This window comes from Melozone crissalis, unplaced genomic scaffold (genome assembly GCF_028551555.1).
Source record: "Melozone crissalis strain CALT ecotype California unplaced genomic scaffold, PUWL_Pcris_2 ptg000053l_1, whole genome shotgun sequence".
NCBI classification, from domain to species: domain Eukaryota; kingdom Metazoa; phylum Chordata; class Aves; order Passeriformes; family Passerellidae; genus Melozone; species Melozone crissalis.
In genome coordinates, this window is record NW_026535831.1 from 3,208,394 (window position 1) to 3,224,285 (window position 15,892).

General features: G+C 44.0%; 1 long non-coding RNA gene across 1 annotated transcript; it reads left to right on the plus strand.

Moving 5' to 3' along the window:
- The first annotated feature begins 802 nt into the window (after window positions 1–802).
- LOC128943665 (uncharacterized) lies at window positions 803–2,280 on the plus strand. Its single transcript, XR_008483753.1, has 3 exons — window positions 803–883; window positions 1,466–1,576; window positions 2,244–2,280. It is a non-coding gene; the product is annotated as an uncharacterized LOC128943665 (long non-coding RNA).
- The last annotated feature ends 13,612 nt before the right edge of the window (window positions 2,281–15,892 follow it).

The window sequence follows — 15,892 nt, forward strand, 5'->3', positions numbered from 1 at the left end:
ATACGTTCTGAGCTGGTTTATGGATCTAGGATCCAGACTTTGCAGGAATGAGCTCATAGTTTTTAGAAGATGCTTCCATTTTTAATCATTGGGCACTGACTATTGGACATTTAAGAGATGGATTCACATTGCAATTAATGATGTTTCCAATCTGTTCCCTTTTTTTTTTCTTTTGTTGATAGTGGACTGAACAGGGTTCAGCAACCTCATTGTAACAGAAAAGCATTTAAAAGAAATATATATATAAATATATTATTCTTTTTAGGCTGTTCTTTAAATGTGTTCTGCAGTGGCAATCCCTCTGATGGGAATATTGTGTCCAGCTTTGGGTACTGCACTTGAAGAAAAGTGGACTTTTTGAGGATATTCATATGAAAAACTTAAAAGGAAAAACTGTAGTCAAAATGCACAGCTGGGAGAAAATGTACCATAAAACCCGTGAAAATCTGATACAGATTTACAAGAGAGGGAATAAAATCTCCATCTCTATTTGTTTTTTTCCAAGGCATTCACAGCATTTAGGGTGACTGCTTAGGGCAGTCTTCCCCATTGTGCTGTTGCCATTGTTCCTTTGAGTATTTTCTAACTCACTTCAGGCCAAAGTTCAACTCTTTATTAAAAAAAACCCTGAACTTTTAAATAGGAAACACTTGAATCATATACCTGAAAAGTAACAGTGTTTGTGCTCAAAAATAAGAGGTAAGAAAAAATAATCAACATAGTAATTCCTAAACAAATAACAGCAGCAATTCTGCTTTCTCCAAAGGTGAATAAATTGCAGTTAGAGATGGAAAATATGAACAAGCAACATAAGGAAGAAGTTGACATCTATCAAAAAGACATAGAAACAAGAAAAGTAAATGAAAATAAACTTCGTGAAGAGGTGAGAGGTGTTAATTTTTACTGCAATTTTTTTTTTTTTAGTTTAAAATGTTGTTCTGAAGCTTTAATGTCCAGAGTCCTTGCTCATATTTCAGTCTTATCAACATAAATGGAACTTGTTTTGTATGCCTGTGAGCAAAGCTTTAGTACATTAGGTGCTTAGGTTGAAATATTTGAATATGTCTTTGACAATGAGAACTCCATTAAAAATTCCTTCTTTCAAGATATAGTTTAAAGAAATTCCACCCTTGGTATAAAGTCAGCCCAGTTAAATTAGATTATAACTTCTCCCATATTAGGATTTTTCCGCCCACACTTTTTTGATGGCAATGCTAAGAAATGTTAGGGCGGAGTGCTTGAAATGGCCTTTTGGTTTGCAGTGAGCTTGCCTGCCATGGCTGTACCTTTGATCTTGCCCATGTAAACAATCTGCAGAAAAGATGAGGGATTTGAAAGGGATCTTAAAAGCAAATAAAGCCCAAGTGGGACTGCAAACTTTGCACCCACAGGGGGAAGAAGAAATTGAGATTTAAAAGAAATATATTGTTATCTTGATGAATGAAATGCAATTTATTACTGACAGGTAGAAAAGATGAGGTTGCTTTGTGATGAAACTGCAATGATACAGAGAGAAACTGATGCCAGATGTCAGCACAAGATAACTGAGATGGTGGCACTGATGGAAAAGCACAAGGTCAGAGATTTTCCTGCTTGCTGTGGTTTGCAATGGGTGATACCATGTCAATACCATGTTTATAACTTGTGACACTACATTAATGACCTTTCCAAAGCAGAAACAGGCCTGAGTCTGGGAAAAGGAAGATGAACACATGCTGCACTTTGCATCATCTAAAATCAAATTCATTTGAAGAATATGAACACATTCCTATGGGCAGATACATTCCATTCATCTAAACTTCTGGGATTTTTAGATTTTTTTTTCAATTCAGGCTTCCTTTGATACCATCTGAATGCAATATTTTTCAGTATCAGTTTGGCCTCTTTCTCAGAGGTTACCTAGTGACTGTCAGCAGTTTAGCCTGACACATTTTAGTTTACCTTTCTATTCCTCATTTTGCAATATCTTTAGCAGCTACATTAATAAAGATGGCACAGCTGGCTCTTAGTGCTGAGCACATATTGCTGCACAGAAATAAAGCACTCTCTGCCCGTCCACAAAATAATACTTGAATTGAGCATTTCCTGTTTTACAGTTTCTGCAGAAGCATCAATGAATCTTTTCTTTATGAATCTTAAGAGCCTGGTTTGAAAAAATGATGTTTTAAGACTGGATAACTCTATAATTGCGACATTTAGTCACATGTTTTGAGTTTGTTGTTGGTTTGGTTTTTTTACCACAGAATGAATATGATAAAATGGTTGAAGAAAAAGATGCAGAGTTAAAAGTATATAAAATGAAACAGCAAAAGCAGTTCTCATCAGAAAGAGCACTGGTAAGGAGCACTTTGCAATGGTCAATAATTCAGTGAAGGGGCTGATGTCCTTGTGTAGTGGTTTTATACTGGCTAAGTGCCAGGCACACACAAAAAAACATTCACTCATTTTTCTCTGCTATTGTTGAGCAGAGGAGGGGAAAGAAAAATTCAAGGACTGAGTTGAGATAAAGATTAGGAGAGAAACACTTTGAGGGTAAAGCAGATTCAAACTTAAATAGTGTTTTAAAATTTTTAAAAAAAAATTATTATTAATAGAATTAAAAGTGAGTAATGATAATTAAACGAAACCCTTAAAACACCTTTTTTCCCAATCCCTCCCTCTTGCCCACCGACAGCACAGAGAGACAAAAGATGTGATCTTCGGTCAGTTTGTGACTTCTAAAAATCTTTTTTCAATTTGCTTATAGAGTTTCTTTTTCCTGCTGTGCTCTGGGGTCTTTCCCACCAGAGACATTCTCTGGGAACTCTTCCAGTGTGCTTTTAATTTTTACCCGCAGCAGTCCCACCCAACCTGCTGCAACAGATCTTATTCTGGGCGCTAAAAACTCCAAATGTTTCTAAAAATAAATTGGAGTGGCAGTGTGTTTGTGTCTGCTCCTCCAGGTAGTGGGTCATGTTCTGACTCCGCACTTTGAATAGGAAACTTTTGTTTTCAATATTTAGATTGTGCCCTCTCACCCCTGTTCTATTGTGCCCTCTCACCCCTGCTCTCCCAAGGGTTTTAAGGTATTACCTTGAACATTTCTGATCAAGTACCTGTTTCTTGCAGTGCTTCAGTCTTTGTTAAACAAGCTAAAGCAAAGCTTCAAGTACAGGGCTGAAAAGCAAATAGAATTATCTTGTGTATCTAATGAGTGTCCCTGTTAATTACTGCCTCACTTGGGACTATTTTCCTTTTTCTGGGCTGTGCAGAGTTAACCCTGTCCTTTGTTTAACGGTTTGTAGGAAAATGAGCTGTCATGTTTGAAAAGGGAACTGTCCTCCCTTAAGGAACAGTTGAGAGCAGAAATGGAAGAAAAGGTGGAGTTTTTTATACCCTGAGCAGTGGGGGTGAGAGGTGTGGCCTGGGCTTGTGCTGTGGGAGGAGTTGGGTAAGAAATGAAACTGAACAGAAAAACAGTGACTTTGGAATGCTGGGGTTGTGCTAAATCTGGTCATAGATTTGTGTGAACTTTGGAACAGTCTGTGATTATAGATTACATATAAATAAACAAACAACAAAACAAAACTCTCCTTGATTTTAGTTAATTTTAACTAGCTAAAGCAAAAAAGTTCCCTAAACTGAAGGGGTTTTTCAGTGACTTTTGAATGCTGGGGTTGTACCAAACCTGGTCATATTTTTGTGTGAACTTTGTAGCAGTCTGTGATTATAGACTGTGCTCTGTAATTAGACCAAGAAGATTTTTAACAACTGAATTCAAATCAATATTTCCTTGCTGTCACATAACTCTTTTGTAGGAGAATCTTGTAAAAGAGCACTCTGGCAGTGTGATTCCTGAAAGTGAAAAGAAACACAAGGTAACTTTAACTTTTTTATTGCTTTTAGAATTTGGTAGTATTTATATGTGTAGAATCAATTAAGTGCCATGATAATTTATTTGCATTCAACAAAAGACGGTAGAATGCTTTAGACTTAAAATTTTAAATTATAGAAAATACAAATTGATGTTCCTGGGACTCCTAAACCTTGTTTAGATCTATGCAGTGAATCTATTCATGTAAAAAATAGAAACTCTCCAAATTATATTCCTAGAAAAAAAAAAAAAAAAAAAAAATGTCTTCTTCAGTACAGGAAGCCCCTTGGGCAGTCCAACATTGAAGTTTTGTAACTCCTAACAGTGAATTTTTCTTGTTGCATTTTTCTGCCTGTATTTCTTACTTCTCTGTAGATGATTCTTTTTTTCCCCCTGGGATAAGAAGGGATTTTAAAGGGTCACACCATTCCATGGAGATATGAGACAGCAGTTTCTGGAAGGGCTCCCAGTGTGTAATTTTTCTTGCTCAGTTGTTGATTTTTTTTATGTCTCTAGAACTGATTTACTTAGTCTTAAAAGTGTCCATTTGTAAAGGCACTTTTCCTCTATGGAAGAGAAAAAAGCTGATACAGCTGTAAAAATGGTCAAAGTATCAAAGTAGTCCTGACTGCAGAACTGACCCTTCTTCCCTGTCAGGAGTTCACTTGTGGTTTTCACATTGGAACAATGGAATCCAGCACCATTTTGATGTTATCTGTCTAAAAAAGGACTGCACTGGACCATTCAATGCTTCTCAGTTTCACTTCTAGTGAAAAGACTATTTTAAGAAACACCAATCTTGATGTAGCTACCAATCTTTCTCTGAAAGCCTTTTCCTGCAGTTTTGTTTGTTCCCATTTTCTTTGATGTTTGATAGAGTCCAATGTAGTGGCTGCAGTTCAGAATAACCTGGATTTCTGCAGATAAGCATGGAGAACTTAAATACAATGTGCCATGAAACTCAGCTCTTCCATAGCTTCCCCTTCATTCTCCTCATTTGGTAACAAAAATAATATAAAAAATGATATTTCCACCCCACCCCACTTTGTTTGGGTCTTTGCTCCATCTCTGGATGGAAAGATCAGAGTTCCACCATTTCTCTCAGGTGAATTCTTGGACACTCAGACTGTAAACTGGGTCCTGAGTTTGGCTTTAGATTCCATACTTACCCCATAAAATATAATCTAAAAATAGAAACATTTTCTTTCCCAGACATGTGTTATAAAGACTCCTCCAAGGGATAAAATGCAGAGTGGAAGAAGCACAAACCTGCCTGCAGAGCAGAGCAGCAGGAAAAAGCAGAAAGTGCTTGTGCAGCTGGACACTGAGTCAGACAGCTCTGAGCACACTGACCTCCTGGTAAGAGCCAGAGAACAAATCGTGGGCTGAGCAGCTCTTTGTGCTCACTGCTGGGCTGAGAATGGAAATAAAGAGTTTGGGCTTCCACATTCAAGCCAATATTTATGTATATTTTTAATTTATTGGTTCTTTCTGGAATTGTAGTTGTATGTACATAATTAATATTCTTTTTATTGAACTGTTATGCCTCATAATGACAACTTTTCTTTTCCATAATTTAATATCCTTAGGCAGAAAGAAAAAGTAATTTTAATATAGTGTGACTAAGTAACTTTTAATTTAACTTTCAACTTTTAATCATATAGAGCATAGTCTCAGAAGAAGAAACATTTAAAAATTTATACAAAGATTATCCACAAGCTTCACAGTTACATTCCACAGCACCAAAAAAGGTATGTTAGCCTTTCCTAAGATTAAACCAAGCAGCTAATCAGATTGTTTACAGAAACGAAAAGATGGCTTTATTTTCCTTCCCAGAGCCCAGCTCCATGCAGTGTGAAATCTCCAGGCTCTGCTCTGAAACTCAAAACCATGAGGAGGATGCGCGAGGCGGGCTGGACTGCGCTCTCCACAATGGACAGGAAAAGGAAAATTAAAGATGCTGTAAAGCTCTTTGCTTAAAATGCAGAAATGCCCAGTGCCCTGGCATTGCTTGCAGGGCTGTTTTTCTCTCAGAGTTGGTGCTTTGTTGCATTTTTCTGTCATACTAAATGTGTTTAATACTGTGTTCATTCCTTTACACATATAAACTTTATAGATCTATAACTGCAACCCCTGCAGAGCATCTTCCACCTTTCCTCCCTTGCGCTTCAAAATGTTGGGACACAAATTAGCCAATTTTAAATTTGGAAATAAATAGAACTACACAGAAAGTTGTTTCAAAGCTGTTTCTGGCATTAGAAATTCTGGTTTCAAAGAACTTCTGTTCTTTTACATTTGCTCTGTTTTTCTTAACACATAAATACTGAGTGGAAGAAATGTAGCTGTTAAATGAATGTTCTTTTACCTGAAGTCCTCTTGCTTTTTCCTGCATTTTAATGGCTGTTAGACCTGTCTTTTTAGACTGTTTTGTTTTCAGAATGTTAAAATGGTTTTGAAACTTCTAAAATTTCAGTAGAATTACTTGTATTTAAAAAGATTTCAGCTTCACAAGGAGTAAAATATGCACATTATAAGATTGTGAAAACAATGTTAAGATGCCATTAAATTCTTTATCTGAAATATAAAGTGTGGGACTATTTGTTGTTGCTTTAAATATATGAACACAGACAGAAATCACCTACCAGCCTTCCTAGGGACCAGCAGAAGTGCAAGGATAGATTAGAACATCTATTTCTGTATTAATCCTTGATTAATCTTTGTCAGGGTCTCTGGCTGGTCAGAGTGACCCCGAGAACAGTTCCAAAGTCTCTTTTCCCAGCCCGGTGCTTGAAGAAGGAGTCAGGGCTCTTCATTTCTCAGTCTCAAGGTTGTTTCATTTATCTTATCTGTAAAAAATTTTCTCCTGCCCTGCCAAGGTCAGCTCAGCAGGACAGTCTGAGGCATTCTGCCTCCCCCGGGGCAGTGTTATGTCTTTATACTACAAACTACGTGTACAATGTTTACAATTACTTTCCAATACCTATCATCTATGTTAGACAGTGAGCTTCTACTCTAAACCAATCGGTAAGTGCCACCATCACAGCAGAAGAAGAAGGAGAAAGCTGGACACACACAGTTCCCTCCATCTTGCCCCCTGAACCCCTATACCAGAAACCCCAAAATCTACATTTTCACCCTGTAGTAGCTTCACTAATATGCTACCTAAACTGTTGTGGCTTGCTGATCTTCATAGAAGGTTGGTAACTTGCTCCATGGGTCATAATCAAAACCACAGGGCCATTCTGGGCCCTGTGCCAGAGTCTCTGAGCCCCCTGGCAGGGGTCTGGGCTGCTCAGGACAGCCAGAGGGATGTCCTGGGTCCTGACAAATCTTGGTTTCACAACAATGACAAACCCTGCTTCAGAGCCTAGACATAACAAGAAAACTACAAGTACATCTTAATCCCCCAGCCCCCTGCCCATCGCTGGGGGCTCTGGGGGTTTCTCCCCCTGTCCCGGTGTAGGATTGATGGGGGTAGCACGGTCGGGACGCATGGAGATGAGAGATCTCTGCAGCCAGGTCGTGGAACTTGGGATTGTGATAAATAGGTGTGATTTGTGCTGATAAAAATTGAAACAGTAATCAATATTGATACAGTAATTAATATTTGAGAATAATAAAATAGTTAATAGCTAAAAGTTGTAATGCCAAAGAAGAGAGGGAAAGGAGGGTCTCCACCCACTCCCCCCTTCCCAGCAGATGTTCTCAAGGACCACAGGAAAGAAGCTGAAGATACCGTTGCTAAAAATGACCAAGAACCTGGCTGGGTCCAAGAAAATGCTAATTATAAGGGACTTATTGCTTTGATATGTAGATGCAGTGATACATTAGTCTTGGCTTACATTATACTGGCTTGGTGCACATGTATAACCCAAAGGTGAATTAAAGGACAACGAAGAAGACTACTGAGCCTTCATCTGTGACGACCCCCAAAGACTTGTGTGACCACCAAACCGAGTGGTGGCGCATGCGTGATAAGGGTGGTAATGAGGGCGGAGATAGAGATATGATGAACCGAAAATGGGAGGAGATGGCATTTACACATGGCATATAATGGGTGACTTTCACTTGGCAAGCTGGTATATGAAGTGGCAAGGGTCCCAGAACCCTGCCCTCCGTACCCCGCAGTTGTTTTTGCTTATGCGTTATTATTTGAACCAAATTATCCCTTATTTATATATTTTCTAAACTATTCAATTAAAATTGCTGCTACCTTAAATATTGTTTGGTTTTTTTTTATGATGGATAATTGGGCAAACATAACAGGGTTTATTGCAAAGGGCCTGGGTGCAGGGCCCTGCTGGGATTTGGGGTTTATTGCAAAGGGCCTGGGTGCAGGGACCTTTTGGGATTTGGGGTTTATTGCACAGGGCCTGGGTGCAGGGCCCTGCTGGGATTTGGGGTTTATTGCAAAGGGCCTGGGTGCAGGGCCCTGCTGGGATTTGGGGTTTATTGCAAAGGGCCTGGGTGCAGGGCCCTGCTGGGAGCTGCAGCCACAGCTGGAGCAGCCCCGAGAGAGGAGAGGAGGAGAGAGGATGAGAAGGTAAGAGAGTAAAAGCGTAAGAGAGTAAAAGGGGTAAGAGCATCTAAGGCAAGAGCTAAGAGACAAGAGGTAAGAGCAAGAGTAAGAGAGGTAAGAGCTAAAACAGCAAAGTTCCCATTACAATATAATAAATCTTCTGTGTTGAATATTCTGATTCTCACTAACCAATCTAGTACAAGATACAAATCCTACAGCATTTCCATACCACCTATAAGAATCATTACATTACCATACTGTGCTACATTTTAAACCTTAAAAACTCCTCTGTGGACCCCTTCAGTAGGGGCTGCTCTGACCCTGGGACCTGCCTGCAAGCAGAGGGAATTGTTTCATCAAAAGGGGATTACTTTCAGCGGCCACACCGTTGTTTTCCCGTTGTTCAGTAACTAAGGGATCTCAAAGCTTGCTTTCATTTCAATCTCGCTTATAGTTTCCATATTCTCAAAATCTTTTGCCAGACAATCATATTTGTAAGGCTTTCCTGTTTCATCTTCCCCAACACCTCAGAGCCGGCGCTGCTGCGGCCGTGGGGCAGAGGGGGTGCGAAAGGGGGATCTGGGCTTGGAGCGGGAGGAAGGGGAGGGAGAGGAGAAGGGAAGGAGCAGGAACAGGAGCAGCACGGAGGGAGCAGCCCGAGGAGGAGCAGCAGCAGGGCAAGGAGCATTGCGGGGTTCCACGGCGAGCCCGCAGCTCGGCTGGGCCCGGCAGCATCGCATTGCCCCGCGTCCCGCAGGTGAGCGCCGAGGGGAAGCGGCAGCTCCGGGAGGGTTTTTGGGGGGGAAGAGGGGGATTTTGCTGGGGTTTTGACCTTGCCGATTCCGGAGTTATGAAAAGTGCGTATTGTATGGCTCTATGCAGATATTTACTGTGGGAATCCATAAAATCAGAGGGGTTTGGGAAAGCTGCAAAAGGCAGGCCTCAGAGACAGCAGAACTGTGAGTGGAGCGCAGCCATGAGATAGGTCATCAGAAAAATTGTTTAAACTGTAGAAAAAGCAAGGGCAAATAGAACAATGGCCTGTATATTAACGCTTGTCTGAATAGCTCTCTAAGCTGCAGAAAGTTTATTTAGCAAGATATTAGGATAGTTGAAGCTTAAGAATGGAGCTCAGTGCATTGTGTTTTAAGGCTTACAAGCAGGTATTGTATTCAAAATAAGCAAGCATTGTTTTAAGCAAAGGTATGTGGTCTTATGGTGTGTGAAAAACGGCAGTCACTTGTTTTTAAAATTTTAAAAGTTTAATAGCAATAAAATAGTTCTACAAATAGTAATATAATTAGAGTAATAATAATTTAGACAATTTGAATTAGGACAATACGAGACAACAAATATAAAGAGTTACGGACATCTGGGTACCTTTTTCTGGGCAGCACGAGCCCAAAAAAGGACCCCCTAATGAAGATTAACCCTTAAAAACAATAGCCCATTGCATATTCATACACCTCATAGATGACGCACAAATTCCATTCAAACATTCAAACACAGGATTCTGTGGTTCTGGTCAGTGTCAGCTTCTTCCTCTGAATCCTAACAGCACCTTCGAGGCGGGAAGAAGTTCTTTTCTTCTGATAAGAGAGCAATAAATTCTTTTTCTCTGAAAGATTTAGGTGTCCTGTGGCTGCTATCTTGCTGCAAGTCCTTTCTTTAAAAAAGTATCCTACATAGCATTGTTTCTGTGTTAACAATTTTTATAACCTAAAACTATATTTAACACGGTACTTAAGAGAATTAATACAGCATTACTTTCTAACACAACACATATAATATTCATTTAATATTTGCAAAAAGCCAATCATAAAATACAGGCATTTTCACATTTACCATATGTATTTTGATGTATTGATCAGTAGTGCTGTATTAACAGTTTGATAATAAATGTAGTCTTGTAATTAAAAGGTAACTTTTGCAGTTAAAAGAAGAACTATGTCAGTGAGGTTTTTTTAAAGAAAGGAATGAGGCACTCGCACCAGATAGCAGCCACAGGACACCTGAATCTTTCAGAAAAAAGAATTTATTGCTCTCTTATCAGAAGAAACAAACTTCTTCCCACCTCAAAGGGGCTGTTAGGATTAGAGGGAAGAGGCTGATGATGGCCAGACAGAATCCTGTGTTTGAATGGGATTTATGCATCATGTATGAGGTGTATGAATGTGCAATGGGTTATTGTTTTTAAGGGTTAATCTTTGTTAACGGGTGTCCTTTTTCGCGCTCGTGCTGCCCAGAAAAAGGTACCCAGTCATCCGTAACTCTTTATATTTGTTGTCTTGTATTGTCCTAATTCAAATCGTCCAAATTATTATTACTCTAATTGTATTACTATTTTTAGAACCATTTTATTACTATTAAACTTTTAAAATTTTAAAAACAAGTGATTGGCGTTTTTCACAGGAGTTGAGTCCCAAATATATTTTGGTGTCGCTGAGAGAGGTATTTTTAATTTATTTGATGAGGGGATACTTTTGGATCTCTCAGGAGTGCAAAGGGGAGCAGGGGAAGCATTGAGTGCCTGGAGTGGAGGGATGCTGGGGAAAGGGGACCCTGGAACACCTGATATAAAATTTCCATGGTCAATCCAAATTTTACTTCTATACCTTTTATTTTAAAGCAAGCACGCAGCGCTGGGTGGCTGGGGAGTCACTGCTCCACTCACAGCACACACAGTTCAGTAAAGTATATATACTGTTTTTAAGACTACAAAGCAGTTTCTAATGTGCTTGGTTAGTCCAAATTAGCAAATATCAATAAGCTGAGAGCAGTAATTTCATAATATTTCTATGTTGTCCTTGATTCCTATCCTTGTGGTTGTCTGGAGGGAGGCCTTACACTGGTGTCTGCTACATGATTTTGTCAAGTGCATCAAGCTTTTTATTATACATAAGCTTTTAATTGCTTTGTTGCAATATCTCTTAGCTTTACCCCAACTTCCTCTAATTTATTCTAAGCATCAGTCATCTTGCTACCTCATCTCTTTTGCTCTATTATACTTCTTTGATTTTGATGCTTTTTTTGGCTGTTTGGTCAGAAAGTTTCAAAACCTTTCTTTGTGTCTGTTTTGGACACAGCAGATAGAAGCATTTGCTGATTCCATTCCCAATTGGCACAAATCACAAAAACAATTTCCACAGAATCAGGGGAGGGTAAGCCCTGGGACACCCCCCAAAACCCCCTCATCATGTCTGAGCAGGACCCGGGAGAGGGGGAATGCCCAGCCCCCCAGGAGCTCTGAGAAGAGGGACCCCCATAACCCCAAAGTGAGGACACTGGAAACAGGGAACTCCTGGGAGAGGTTTTTGGACTCCTTGATTTTTGGAGGTATTTCTGGCCACCAGACACCCGGTGACTTCTAGAGATGGACTTGCCCAGTGGGACCATCAAAGGCAGTGCACTCACATCTTGTTTTTCCCCCAAATCAGGATTTCCCATTCCCAAACCTCATCTGGATGGAGAAGGCTGTGAGGAAGAGGAAGATGCCCCAGGGCACTGAGGCAGGTGAGGAGGAAGTCAGTGCCCCTTTTCCCCTCTCTCCTGCTCCATCTCCCACCCCAGCACGGCCCCAGCTGCAGCACAGCCCCACTGCTGATGCTGTCCAGCCAGGGATGCACTGGGGGGATCTCCTTCCCCTTGCCTGTGGCACGGAGGCAAATCCCATCCTTTCCTTGTCCTTCCTCCCCCAGGGAAGGAGCTGAGGATGGAGACCAGGGAGGACAAATCCCCACAGCAGAACCTGGTGGCAGAGGCCGTTTTGAGTGGCTCCAGGGCACAGGAGTCCACCGGGGCGGAAAAGCCCCGGAGATCCCTCAGGAGGAGGGGCTGCAAACCCAGCCCAGGGTGCTCCGAGGAGGAAAGACCCACCCTGAGCCAGGAAGGCAGCCAGAGATGTGGCCAGAGCGCTGAGGTGGTGGTCCATGAGCAGCTTGATGATGGCAAGAAGCCCCACCAGTGCTTGGAATGTGGGAAGAGTTTCGGCAGGAGCGACCACCTGCTCATCCACCAGAGGACCCACACTGGGGAACGGCCCTATGAGTGTGGGGAATGTGGGAAGAGCTTCAGGATCAGCTCCCACCTGATCGTCCACCAGAGGATCCACACCAATGAATGGCCCCACAAGTGTGGGGAATGTGGGAAGAGCTTCAGGATCAACTCCAACCTGATCGCCCACCAGAGGATCCACACCAATGAACGGCCCTATAAATGTGGAGAATGTGGGAAAGGGTTCAGGAGGAGCTCCAGCCTGAAACTCCACCAGATGATCCACACTGGGATACGACCCTTTGTGTGTGGGGAGTGTGGGAAGGGCTTCTGTGACAGCTCCCGCCTGATCATCCACCAGACAATGCACACTGGGGAGTGCCCCTACACGTGTTCAGAGTGTGGGAAGAGCTTCATTGAGAACTCCAGCCTGATTCTGCACCAGAGGATCCACACTGGGGAGAGGCCCTACAAGTGCGGGGAATGTGGGAAAAGCTTCAGTCAGAGCACTAGGCTGATTCTGCACCAGACGATCCACACCAGTGAGAGGCCTTACAGGTGTGGGGAATGTGGGAAATGCTTCAGGCAGAACTCTAAGCTGACTGCCCACCAGAGAATCCACACTGGGGAGAGACCCTATGAGTGTTCTGGGTGTGGGGAGAGGTTTCAGAGCCGATACCGTCTCCTCAAGCATCAGCAGATTCACACAGAATAGAGGCCCTTCTGCTGCCCTGACTGCAGGAAGGGCTTTTAGAAAAACTCCACCCTCGTCACCCACCAGCGGATCCACACTGGGGAGAGGCCCTGACAGTGTCCCAAGTGTGGGAAGAGCTTCTCCCAGAACTCTGCCGTGACCCAGCACCAAGGGAGGCAGCAGTAAGGGATGCCCAACAAGTGCCCTGTGTGCAGGAAGAGTGTTACCTTGATTTTTAAAGATTTTCTGAGCCTTCTAATGTTTACATTCTTGTAGCAAACTTTCTCAAACACTTTCTGTAAATAACTTCTTGTTCAGCATTCTTTTATAGAACAAGAAAAATTTGATGGACTGTTGGTTTGTCCAGTGTCATTGGAGAGGTGGCACTTTCACCCTCCAATCCACGGTCGCTTTTAGAAAACTCTAAATGTTGGAGTCAGGAAATAAACTTCCCTTTTCTTCCCCTTGAGAGCAGCAGTGTGTGCGCTCGTGTTGTTTTGTGTCCTGCAGTGACAGGAAGAGCTTTGAGCGCTGCTTCAACTCCATCCCCCATTGGGGACCCCCACTGGATGGTCCACAGTGATCCTCGCTGGGCAGAGACTTGGTCATCCATGATCCTGGTGATCCATGTTGGGAAGACACCTGGCTGGTGGTCTCCACGTCTTCCTGGCTCCCCTTGGGCACTTGGACACGGCCAGAGAAAAATCCATTGGGATGCAAACAGACATCAGAATTTCACAGTGGACAGCACAGTTTTTTACTTTCGACCCCAAAAAAGTCTCATCTTTTGCATCCTATCATTTTTCGGGTGGCATCCAGAATTCCAAATGGTGTTGAAGGTCTTTTCCAACCCGAATCATTCCATGATTCTAATTCTCTCTGGCCCACCAGCATCTTCCACAGCCAAATGGTGATTGACTGGGGCAAAACCCAGGATTTTGGAGACAATGGAGTGGAAATCTTTCTAGAAAAGGTCCTTTCTACCCGCCCAGGCACACGGATACTCAGCCAGCATGGACATGTAAATGCTTTTATTTTGGCCTTTATTTTCTTTCATTTTTCATTATCCTTCACCCAACATTGGGGTAAATATAAAGACATTTAACTCACACACACATGGTGACATTGTGGGACATGGGTGGGGACATGGTGGGGATGGGGACAAGGACCTGGGTGGGGATATGGTGGGGATGGGGACAAGGACATGGCTGTGGATGGCGATATTGGGCATGGGGGGTGTCACAGATAGAGATGGTGACATGGGGCTCTATGGCCATGGAGGAGGACATGGGGGACATGGCCATGGATGGTGACACAAGTGGCCTAGAGACAAGTCCATGGGTTGACATGTCCATGCCATGGGGTGTCCCATGGCCAAGGACAACACATCCCCACCACCACCATGATACTGTCCCTTTCATGCTACCATTTATTCCCTGCTCCTCCCCACTGTCACCCCACTGTGAACCCAGCCAGGGACAGGGGTGACATTTGGGGACACTCCTGTCCCCACTCCAGCACATGCCTGGGGCCAGCAGAGAAGGGGACGAAGGACGACGGGGACCGTTCCTTGCTGTTCTCCAGACTGAACCTCAGAGGACTGAACACCTGGGGTGACACCGACACAGTCACACCGAGGGGACACAGCTGTCACCACCATGGTGACAGGGACACCTCATAGGGTGGCCCTACCTCAGGCTTGGGCCAGAGGTCTGGGTTGTGGTGGGTCCCGTAGATGCTCATCAGGCAGATGACCCCTGGTGGGATGGGAATGGCCACTTTAGGGACAGCAGATGAGGGTGGGTGGTGACACTGGGGACACCCTGGCCATGCCATACCCTTGGGGATGACACAGCCATCACGCAGGGGGATGTCCTCGGTGCAGTGCCGGGACACAGCAGTGACAGGAGGGTGCAGCCGCAGGCTCTCCTTGATGCACATGGTGGTGAAGGGCAGCTGGGACAGGTCGTCCCTGGGGACAAGCGGGGGTGGCACCGTGTCCCCAAGCCACATGACCGGGGTGGCCCTGGGGACGTCTCACCATTCAATGTCCGCAGTGTCCCGGCCAGCCAGGAGCTCCTGGACCTGCTGGTGGCATCGCTCCTGGTGCTCAGGATGGCCGGCCAGGTTGTAGAAGAGCCATGCCAGGCCACTGGCCGTGGTGTCATGGCCTGTGGGGACACTGGGTGAGTGAGGGGACACTGGAGTGGCTCCTCCCCAATGGCACCTGGGAGCTCGTGCTCACCCTCAAACATGAAGGTGTCAGCCTCAGCCGCGATGTCCTCATCCGACAGGGTGCGGCCATTCTCGTCCTGCAGGGGCAAGATGAGCCACGGGCCACTGGGGCCACCAGTCTGTGGCCACCTGGGGCCAAATCCCATCCATGGCCACCACCCTATGGCACCACCATCCCACTGGCCACCAGCTCTATGGTCAGTGCTGCCCATGGCCACCACTGTTCCCCTGTGGCCACCAGTCTATGCCCAAGCCCCCCATGGCCACCAGCATCCTACTGGCCTCTATGGCCAATCCTTCCATGGCCACCACCACTCTCTTGACCACTTTCATGCCCCATGGCCACCACCCCAGCCCCACCTTGGTGAGCAGCAGGATGTACTCGCTGGTCTGTCTGCACCAGGGACAATGGGGGGACACTGTGGCCACCAGCATGGATGATAGCAGGACCATTGGGGCCACCAGAATGGGCAACAGGGACAGTGATTGGACAGGATGGCCAGTGGGGACCATGGCAGAGCCAGCACAGCCACCAGGATGGCCAGCAGGGACAATGGTAGGGTCACCAGGGCCACCAGGATGGCCAACAGGGACAATG